The sequence below is a fragment of the Marmota monax genome, unplaced genomic scaffold (assembly GCF_021218885.2).
Source record: "Marmota monax isolate L192 unplaced genomic scaffold, Marmota_monax_Labrador192_F-V1.1 WCK01_AAM20220418_F8-fsc00003, whole genome shotgun sequence".
Lineage (NCBI taxonomy): Eukaryota > Metazoa > Chordata > Mammalia > Rodentia > Sciuridae > Marmota > Marmota monax.
The window spans coordinates 9345704-9356827 of NW_026694084.1; the positions used below are offsets into that span (position 1 = coordinate 9345704).

At 44.6% G+C, this 11124-nt stretch overlaps 1 pseudogene; it reads left to right on the forward strand.

Moving 5' to 3' along the window:
• Window positions 1-283: 283 nt before the first annotated feature.
• Window positions 284-10825, forward strand: LOC124107033 (aldo-keto reductase family 1 member B10-like; annotated as a pseudogene).
• The last annotated feature ends 299 nt before the right edge of the window (window positions 10826-11124 follow it).

Here is an 11124-nt window from a genome sequence, read left to right on the forward strand (position 1 = left end):
AACTTTTTGTGTGTCTGTTTTGCCTTTGTAACAAACCAACGAGTGTTTGCCAAGGAAGAATCATGGTTTAACATAGTGGCAGCTAGAAGGGGTTCTAAGAAAGAATCTCAAAGCCTGCAAACTTTTAAGACAGCACCATAAGGGGACCCTTCTAAGAGAGCAGGGAATGGAGCAGGGGAAGGGGCTGATCAAGGAAGTGGCTCAAGTTAAGCTCACCTTGATTTTCAGGAGCATAAGCCACCCTGTTTTAGGCTGGGGCTTGGCACCCTCTTGTCAGTCAGTCATGGGCTATGGGGCCATATACCAAGGAGTCCCACTTCCTGGAAAGAGACACTTTTCTCTAGAGGATGACATCCAAGAGCCGTCTGTAGCCGCCATAAAGGCAGCTGTGAAATGGGCACTTGGATCCCAAAAAGTGAATCTGAGTGGGCTCTAAAGCCATCTCTTATACAAACTAGGTGTTTAATAAATAGTGGTTGATTGATTGACTCTTGCCCTCCCTGCTCCCTTTTATAAAGGAGAATACTACTATAAAAGAATACTATGGTGTGAGGGATCTGTCTAGTCCTTGAAGCATTTTATAAAAATACCAAATTCACTTTGTGAACTGAAATAGGAGTATCATGGCAAATCTATGCCTCTCTGTCTGTGGAGGTGAGTGTGGACACGGGCATGCAGAAAGAGAAAAGGTACCATCTGGAACCATTGAGAAGCAGGGGAAAAGTTATAGCCCCAAACACCACAAGCTGCCTTGACTAAATGCAATTTGTGTGTTTCATCTGGAGGGTGAGTCATCTCCCACTGTTTTTTCTCTCATCCTCCCCAAAGTCCAATTCAACCAAGGAGGAGCTCCAGATGGTTCACCCATAAGCAGGTCTTCTTCGATGGTTCTGGAAGGATTAATTAGTCATCACCAGGAGTCTGAAGACCAAATCAAGAGGCAATATGGCAAAGAAGGAGGGAGGGAGGGAGAGACCGGTGGCTGCTGAGGGAAGCACAGAAGGGCCTGTGGATCACCCAGATGGTGTGTCACTACAGAGCTGTGACACAGGACTGGACCAGGTGTTTGCAGCAGGCCCCATGCACACCAGAATCACCTGGGGAATTTTCAAAAATACTGATGCCCAGGGCCTGCCCCTGAGATTCTCTTTCAAGTGGTGCATTGGAATCTGGGAATCAATATTTCTCTTCTTAAAGCTCCCTGAAGATTTCAGTGTGCACTTAAAGGAACACTTGGAACACTTGTGATTTATTTGAATTACAGTCAAAGTTTATTGCATTTTCCGGAGTATTTATTATCTGTCTGCCCAGTCCTGTGTTTGGCACTAGGGAGAATATAGGGCAGTTGAAACTGGAAGGGATGAAGGACAAGGGAAATCTAAAGGTTTGGGTTCCAAGACCAATTCTTGTCACTTAATGTGTGACTGGGGAAGCTGCTGAAGTTTTTTGTTTTGTTTCTCAGTTTCTTTACCTGTAAAAAACTGGAGTAAGTAAAGCTGAGGGAACCTGGAATTTACCCTTCCTTAGCTCCTTTTCAACGTTCATATCAAGACAATTCACCATTCCCAGAATCCACCACATTGAACCTCACTGAACCCATGCTAGCCACACACAATTCTCTTCCTGTTGGAGCAAGACAGGCTTCTGTAGCTTTCCTGCCCTTCAGCACTTTGTTCTCTCCCTCCCCGAGTCCCTAGAGTCCACTCCCAGTGCTTCAGTGGCTTGAATTCTTCTACTTCTGCCTCTCATACTATCAGCCTGTCCTCATGTCCCCCCAGCTTCACCTCCCCACCTGCCACCATCCCAGATCTCAAGGTGAGTTCTCTCGCTTCTAAATCACCTTTGGGGGTTAATTTTATTCATACCTGTCTCTGCCTCTTCTGAATTCCTTACTATCAGTCGCAAAAATTCAGAAATTGCTGTCCTTTCATCGCCACATGTACTGGTTTCCCCATGACTTTGAATGCATCACCATCTGAAGGTCAAATCTTCTTAGCCTTCTATTACATGCTCCACCTACAGAAAGCACCCACTGTGTGCCAGGCACAGCACTGTCCACACTTACAGGAAGAGAAACTGAGGCTCCAGAGGATGACGTCAGCTTGTCTGAGGACCTGGAAGAGGACTCAGGGCTCCAGACCACACCTGCCTGGCTTCAAAAACTGTGCTGTTTCCACTATTCTACATGCCTCTATGGGGGAACATTTGTCAGATGATGAATTTGAACATCCAGGAGTAAATGCAAGTGACCTCAATGTAAATGACAACCTGGGAGGAAGGCAGAGTAATCTCTTTGCTTCCTTCCACCTTCTCTAAACAGGAAATTGACACATCTGTCCAACCTCATCTGAACAACTGCTCCATTTGTTGATTCAGCTTAATAGATAATGTCCAATCTTCAGAGCACTAAACTGACCTAGAAATTATACGTTCCTCCAGAGGGTGACACATGAAACGGAAAAAGAACGGGACTTGAGCTAAGCACACTGCGTCTGACTCCTTCACTTTTGCTGTTCATTTGCTGTGTGACTTTGAGCAAGTCGCACTATTTCTCTAGGCTTCCATTTTTCTGTGAGTAAAAGGAAAGAGTAAGACTAGATCAGTGGATTCCAGTCTTGGTTTGGAGAGACAGAACTCTTGTGATGGAAAATGTTTTGACTAAAGAATGAAAAGGCAAGGAGAGCCATGTCTTTGAGGACCCTTCTTCCAGGGAATCCCTGAAGTTACTTGAGGGAACCCATTTGAAATTCACTGGGCTAGGATATGAGCTCCCAGATGTCCCATTGAGAAGTCTTGTGGTTTTGTCTCCTCTTGCTCTGGACAATCCCTCCAAGCAACACTTCCTGCACTTAGGTGCCTACTGAATACTTTCAGATGTCGAGTGGGGATTGCTTCTGGACTGAGTCCACAAGGCATATTTTCCTCCTAAGTGCATTGCTGCTCCCCCTCCCTGACTTCCTCTTACATCCCACCATCCATTAGCTCTACTTGTCAAGTGTGTCTTAATTTCCTCTCTGACAAATTCCTCTTTCCTTTTAGGATGAGCTAACCTTAAGGACAATGATGCATCTGTCCTCCGGGGATTCTAGAACAGGGTGGGAGGGGGATGGGGGGGACTTCCCAAACTATGTGTTCCTGTGAGTTCCATGACTCCCCTCTTCTAGGAGTCTTGGGTCACCTCACTCAGCCTGATGTGGGAGAGCAGTATTTGTTCCCATAGCTGAGCTTGCTACAGCCTGTACTAGAGGAGACGGTGTTTCCTGATCAATGACGCCTTCATTAAAAATTTACATCTCGCAAGCTGTTCTAGGGCTAGATCAAAACCAGGAGCTTCTGGACATGTTTCCAGCTCTTCTGTGTCAGGCTTCCGAGAAGAAGATACATATATGGGATTTAATAAGCCCGAGACCCCCGGGGTTGGGGGGGAACACCTGTGAGGATAAAGGGGCAGAATTGGGAGGAAGCAGGAGAGGTTTCTGACCACTATTCATGTTGGGTGTCTGTGCAAGGAGAGTAGGAAGAGTCCACTGGGTAGAAATAACCTGACTGCGGTGCAGCTCTGGGGTGGCTTGGCCAGGTAATGGGGAGTCCCCAAGCAGAGGCTGACTGTTGGAAGAGTCCTGTGCCAGGCAGGAGGGCCAAGCTATAGAACCTGGGAAAGTGTGCTCTAGGTGAGATCACCGTAATGAAGAAAAAGGAGGGTGCAGCTGGAGGGTGCTGGTGACCCATACTCCCACAGGAGATTGGAGGGACTTTTCCCAGCTGCCATGCCTCCTTTCCTGGTTCAGTGGATGTGGATTTCACCCAAGGGCCGCAAGGAATCAGGGCATGCTTGTCATGAGGAGCACAGACTATTGGAAGGTGGGCCACCAGCTGGCTCTGGGTGTCATTGGAGCTGGTTGCTGCGTGTGTGGCAGAACAGGAAGACCTTGGCAGTGCTCCGTACCCTCTTGACTAAACCTACTATTGGACATTGCAGCCATCCCACAGGTTAAGCCCTTCTGAAGTGCAGAGGTGGTGATGGAGAGCTGCACTTCAGCTTAAATCCATCAAGATGGAAACCATGGCAGCATCTCTAGAAGAAATTCTGGGACCTCTCACTTCTCACATTTATGGATATGAACATGGAGGCTCAGAGAGGCTGAAGTGACTGATCCAAAGCCACAGACTTGGTAAAGACAGGGCAGAGAGCAAAGTCCTTATGAATGAATCAAGAACACAGATGTGTCTGGTTGACAAATACCCTGCCTTCAGACAAATACCCTGCTGAGAGAGAGGCAATGATTACATAAATGAACTGACTTCAGAGAGTGGTAAGCACTATGCAGAGAATAAAAAATAGAGCAATAGGGCAAAAAGTGATGGGAGAGAAGGAGAAGGTTCTCCAGAGAGGGCTCGTGGAGGCTGCTCTTCGGTGGGAGTTTGGCCTGGGTCGGAGCCATGAGAATGTACAAGCCATGGGAAGAAGGGGAGCAGAGGCGGTCCTGTGGCAGAACAGGCTGAGCTCAGCTGGGCAGAAGGGGAATGGAGACCTGGGGGCAAAGGGCCAGGATATGGATTGGAGAATTGGCAGAGCTTTGGAGCTCCCAGTGGGTTTGGATTTTTATTCTAATTTCATTAGAAGCCAATGTATAAGAGATGATAAAAGGCACTGAGAGGTCAATGAGATGGGGGAAAGAACTCCTCTTGGGGCGAATCCTATCAGTGGTCATACTTTTGATAAGTGCCTGCACTGAGGAGGATCCATCTTTTCGAGCTGCCTCCAGGTACAGAGATGAACATGAACAGCATTGTTAGGAGAATGGTATTAGTTCTGGGCGGGGAGAGCAGAGGAAGAGCAGAAAGCTGTCTCTCTTCCTGTTGCACCTTCTCCTGCAGAGTGCTCAGGCTCATCCTCAAAATCATGCTTCTTAACCTTAACTCCATTTTGGAGAGATTTAAAAAAATGACAGCTGGGCATGGTGGCACATACCTGTTAATCCCAATGGCTCAAGGAGGCTGAGACAGGAGGATAGTGAATTCAAAGCCAGCCTCAGCAAAAGTGAAGTGCTAAGCAACTCAGGGAGACCCTGTCTCTAAAATAAAATACAAAATAGGGCTGGGTATGTGACTTGGTGGTTGAGTGCCCCTGAGTTAAATCCCCTGTACCACCCCACCACACAAAAAAAATTACTGGAGCTGGATGCTGTGGTGCATGCCTATAATCTCAGTGACTTGGAGGCTGAGAGAAGGAGATCCATGAGTTTGAGGCCAGCCTGGACAACTTAGGGAGGCCCTAAGCAACTTGGTGAGAACCTGTCTCAAAATAAAAAATCAAAATGTCTGGGAATGTAGCTCAGTGGTAAAGCATTGTGAGATTCAATCCCCAGTACTTCAAAAATATATATGGAAACCTGGATCCTGCCCTCACTGATTCTGATTTAAGTTGTCAAATTACTCTTTTGAGAATATAAAGGAGTCTGAATATACAGTGTATAGCAACCAGATAATTTAGAGAAATAGAACTCTGACCTGCAATCTGCACCAACCCGTCCAGGAAGCCAAACCCTAACCTCTGTAGCAACTGGCCCCAAACACTCAGGACTCATGGTAACTTCCAGATTCCCTAATTTCTGCCCATTTCCCACTTAGAACCTTCCAGTGAAAGTCAAATATACACACCTCCCCTAACTGCTGAATTAGGAATTAGGAGCTTCTCTGTGCCCATGAGCCCCAATCAGAACACATCTGAAGCTGTCCCTTTTTCCCAGTCCTCTGCCTGCCTTTGAGTCTCTGCCAAACACAAGCAATGGCGTCTCCTTCTTTGCTAGAGCAAGCTCTGAATAAATGGCTTTTGTTTCATTGGGGCTGGGAGTCTTCATTTATTTCCACAGAAACAGCTTGGAAATTGGGTATCTTAAATGCTTCCCATGTGGTTTTAATAGACAACCAAGGCTCTAAATCAGTGGTTCTCAAAGTGTGGCTCCTAGACCAGCAGCATTAACTTGTTAGAAAAGCAAACCTCAGTCAGCATTAGACCTGCTGAATCAGACATTTGGGGGCATGCATTCTGATGCATGTCAAAGTTTGAGAACCACTGCCCTAAAGGAAGTTTGAACAAACATTTAGTAATTTTGGTTTGAAGGATCACCAAATCATTGCTCTCCTTGGTATGCCTATATGCCTCTATGTTGGAGGAAATCTATAACCTCTTGAGCTTCTTGAGCATCTGGTGTTGTTCTAAATGCTTCATGTGCATTATTTTTTGTGACAATTTCATGAGGTAGGAACCATTATCATTCTTATTACTAGCCAGAATCTAAGTTCAAGGAGTCTGGCACATAGTCTTGCCCTTCTATCTGGCTTAATCTCTCAGTGGTCACTGGCTTAAGTCTAGCATATTGCATAAATCATACTCATGAATTCTGAATGTGAAAAGATATGGGTCATGAAGGAGATTTTTACTAAGTGGAATGTGCAGGGGTAGGGAACTTTGAGGGTAGTGTAGGAGGCCATGGGAGAAAGGTAAAGAGAGGAAGGCAGAACTAGGAGGCAAAGCTGACCAACCAGGTACTTAGAAAGGATACTGAAGAGGGAGGAAGAAAAACAGCTATGACAAACACCACCAAGCCCACCATGGACTCCACATGTTTTGGGGATGCATCAATTTATCGGCCAGAAAAGAGGCCAAGGTCAAGCTAGAGCCTCTGAGGTGCTGTGGGAAGTCCACAAGGAGGGGTGCAGGTTTGATTCCTGAAGGTTTTCTGTTTCCCCTTCTGCAACACTCCCATCCAGTGCCACCTCCAGCTTCATGTACCATGTCTGTAGGGACTGCCTGATTGAGGGGAGGAGTTGAGATTGTTTATTTTCTGCAGTGTGACAGGGTGGACAATGATACTGCTCAAGTGGGACAGGGGCTACAGAAAAAGGTATAATGGGGAAAGGGGACATAGAATAGAGGGTATGAGAAAGTGAAGCTAGTTAGAGAAAGAAACCGATGGCTCTCATCCCCTGTTCCTTTCCCTGAACCCCTCAAAGCAAGTTACACTGCTAGTAAAGGAGAATTGGTAGAATTATAAAATTAGTCTCATCTTCCTGGTTGGAATTGTTAAATCAGGAGGAAGCTGAGTCTAGAAGACAGACTGTTCCAGTCAGCTGTGTAACCTTGAGAAAATTATTCCTTTGAAAATATAAAGAAAGCTACTGACACTCTCTCCTCATGAAGACACACAAGCACAACTTTAAACAAAACTCCATGTAATTTGAGGGGACATGGATCCCCTGAAATTCATCCCAGAACCCCAAAGGGAAGAAGTTCTGCCAGCAAAGATAAGGTAGCCAGGTACTTTAATCATCCTTCCAAATCCAGTCTTAGCTTATTAATTTGTAATGTAGCTCCCTGAAAATCTCTCTGTGATATTGAAATTCATTTGCTCACTTATCATGCTCTGCTCTTGAGACACTTGTGAAATTAGCTGCAGAGAACAATTCAGATGGGCAGGTGTCATTTCTCACCTGACACGGCATTATATCAGGAGTTATGCCCTCTCTTGCCAACCTGGGGTACACAATAAGGTTTTAGCTCTCTAAAAATCCAAATTGAATGACTCTAAGCCCTCATCATGATTATAATGGCAACTCTGTTCTTATTACAAGGTTATTTTCCCCAAAATAATTTCTGAACACCCTTAGAAATAGTTTTGTGGTCAGTGAGGCATCCTTCTAGTTGCTTCTGAAGTCCACTCCACCCCCTCTGGAGCAGTTGCTGTGCTGGCCAAGGCATGAATGCTCCATGTGCCAAAGCCAGGTAGCAGCTCAGACAGGACTTCTCTTCGCAGGACTTTCTCTTACCCTGAGGTGCTGATAGTAGTAGTGGGATGGGGGGGGCTCTTCTGTAGTTTCCAATGACCAGTTCTTTTAGCTGACATATTACCTCATGTATTTCTCAAGTGATGGACAGTAGGACATCCATCACATCCGGAGCTACAGGAATATCAGTGCCCCTGAGCTTACTAGTTCATAACATAAGTATAGAAATCCAACATATTTACTTTTGCATTAAGCCACCCAGGGGATAATAAAATATTGTAATTGCTAGGCACAGTGGCACTGTGTAGTTCCTTCTACTTGGGAAAGCTGAGGCAGGAAGATCACTTGAGGCTAGGAGTTTGTGGCCTGCCTAGGTAACATAGTAAGACCTCATCTGAATTATATCCATCTATTTATCTGCAATAGATTTCAAGTCAGCATTTATTATACATATTACCTCCAGCTCTTCCAGCAGGACAGTTCAAGACTCCAGATTAAGTAGGCAGGGGTCAAGAGTCAGGACAGAAAGACAAGTTCCAAAGACCTCTACCTCCCTTTTACTTTTCCCCAAGCCTGAGTTTAACAAACATGGTGCAGAAGTGCCCTGGGGACCCAATTCATCAGCTAATAGTCTCTCACTGCATTAGGAATTTGTTTAACTATAGTTGACAGTCCTCCTCCCAGGAAGTCACAGGTCATTCATAGCTGAGAACTGAGAAGTCTAATGGAGGACTGGGAGGAAGACCTAGGCAGAGCCAGGAAACCATAGAGTATGTGCTGGTAGACAGTAAGCAGGTATCTGCAAAGTGAGAAATAGGAATGATGGAAAAACAAGAGAGACCAGACACCCAGGACAAACTCCTCAACTTGTAAATAAGCCCCAGGCCAGTGCTGCTCTTGCAGATTCACCTGAGAAATGCCACCACCCAGAATGCCTATTCCTGTGGGGGTCAGGTGAAAGTTCTCTCCTAGCAACCCGATTTCTTTTTCATATTGGAATGTGGAGAGTGCTAATTTGCAAAGTCATTCTATAATCTCTTGCAAAATAAACCACCCCAGAACTAGATAGCTTAAAACAACCACCAAAACTATCTTGAGCAACTTTTGAAAAAAGTATTTGGATCATTTCCCCTGAGGCTAGAGACAAAAACCATCTGTAAACACTAAACTCAAGTCGCAGGTTTTTTTTTTTTTTTGTGTGTGTTATTGTTCTACAGGCGTATGGGTTATCAATTTTGAAACTGTTCTCTGCATATTCCAGGATTAAGAAAATAAGACAATATATCATGGGTAATAGGATCCATGATTTTAGCAATTAGAAAAGGTAAACTCATGATTTGAAATAATGTTTTGGGGTTTTTTGTTTGTTTGTTTTTGATACTGGGGATTGAAACCAAGAGCACTTAATCACTGAGCCACAAGCCTAGCCCTTTTTGTTTTTTATTTGGAGACAGGGTCTTGCTATGTTGCTTAAAGCTCGGCTAAGTTGCTAAGGCTGATCTCAAACTTGTGATCCTCCTGCCTCAGTCTCCTGAGTCACTGGGATTATAGGCATATGCCACCATGAAGCTGAACTAATGATTTTTAACATAAAGAGATGGAATCAACAATAGATAGTAGTATCTATAGTGGGTGTTTATGTATGTGTGTGTGCATGTGTGTGTGTGCATACATATATTTTCTAGATATGAGCACAAAGGGGGCCAAAAAACATCAACACTGAAATAACAATGAGCATGCCTACTACCTCCATCTTGGTTTCTAAATACTCTTCCCCACTGAAAAGAACTAGGGTTCCGTAGGAAAATGACTGATTCAAAGGCTGAGGCAGAGACAATACAAGATGAGCCTGAAAAATCTTGTGCCAAAACAATACAGAAGTGCCCCCAAATCATGGAAACATATGAAAAAGAGGGGTTAGTTTGAAGAGGCTCTCAAAGGCCAAATCTGTAAGAGGTTAAGCATCAGGAAAAAATATGATAGTAACTATTTATAACCCACTGAATAAAATTGAAACCAGTGAGTTAAGACCAATATAAATAAATAAATGGGGAGAAGAAAAAGTTTTTTTTTCCTGACAGTAGAATCTTAACTCATAAATGAAGAAAGAATGATGAAATTAAAAAATCAACATTAGGCAATCACCATGGTAATAATTAATTTGTAAATGGAATTGTCAGTGGATACTAAGCTAGTGCATTATAGTGTCTTGGAGAGTAACAGGATAGTTGTGTGGTCTCAAAGTATCATGGTAAGATTTAATTACAATGAAAATTATAACTTGACATCTATCTGCTGTCTCCGAACTGTTTCTGTATTAACAGCAACAGCACCAAAGCCAAGGTGCCTATTATGGTGCAGGACTGTGAAAGTCCCCCCTAGGCAAAGAAGTCATGAAGGGGGCCATTGCAGCAGGCTATCACCATATAGATTACACCTCTGTCTATCAAGACAAGAATGAGGTGGAAGAAGCCATCCAAGAGGAGAACCAAGAGAGGGTGGCAAAGTGGGACGACCTCTTCTTTGTTAGCAAGTAGTGGTGCATCTTTGAGAGAAGCCTTCTGATGGAAGCCTGGGAGAAGACGTTCAGGATCTGAAATTGGCCTATTGAACATCTCTCTTACTCACTGGCAACTGGTATTTCAACCTGGGAAGGATTATTTCCCCAAAACAATACAGGCAATAGCCTCACTGGTAAGTCAACATTCTTGGATGCATGGGAGGTCGTGGAGGAACTGGTGGATGAGAAGTTGGTGAAAGCCCTTGGTGTTTTCAGCTTCAACCACTTTCAGATTGAAAGGCTCTTGAATAAACTTGGACTTAAATATAAACCAGTTATAATCAGATCAAGTGTCATTCATACCTCTCCCAGGAGAAACTGATCCAGTACTGCCACTCCAAGGGCATCACTTTCACACGGCAGCCCCCTGGGCTCTCCTGTAGATCTTAGGTCAAACCAGAGGATCCCTCACTACGGGAGGATCCCAAGATGAAGGAGATTGCTGCAAAGCACAAAAAACCTTGGCTTCAGTTCTGATCCAGAGGAATGTGGTGGTGGCCATACTCGCTTCAACAGAAACTGAATGGCCTGTGTCCTGGCTGACCAGACTCATTTGGAGGAGTATCTCTTCTGAAGCTGAATCTTCTGATGAAATTACCTCGTGGGTTCTCTCTCTTCACTGAAGTGGAACTCATTCTCCCTGAGTCCTATTTTAGCCAAGCTTATGTGACATCATACTGTGCCTGGCCTTGTTGCAGGCCAGAATCTCAGCAAGTTTAATTTAGATCCATATGTTCAACCAGAAGCAGACTATCACAGGGAAGTATGACTCAGAT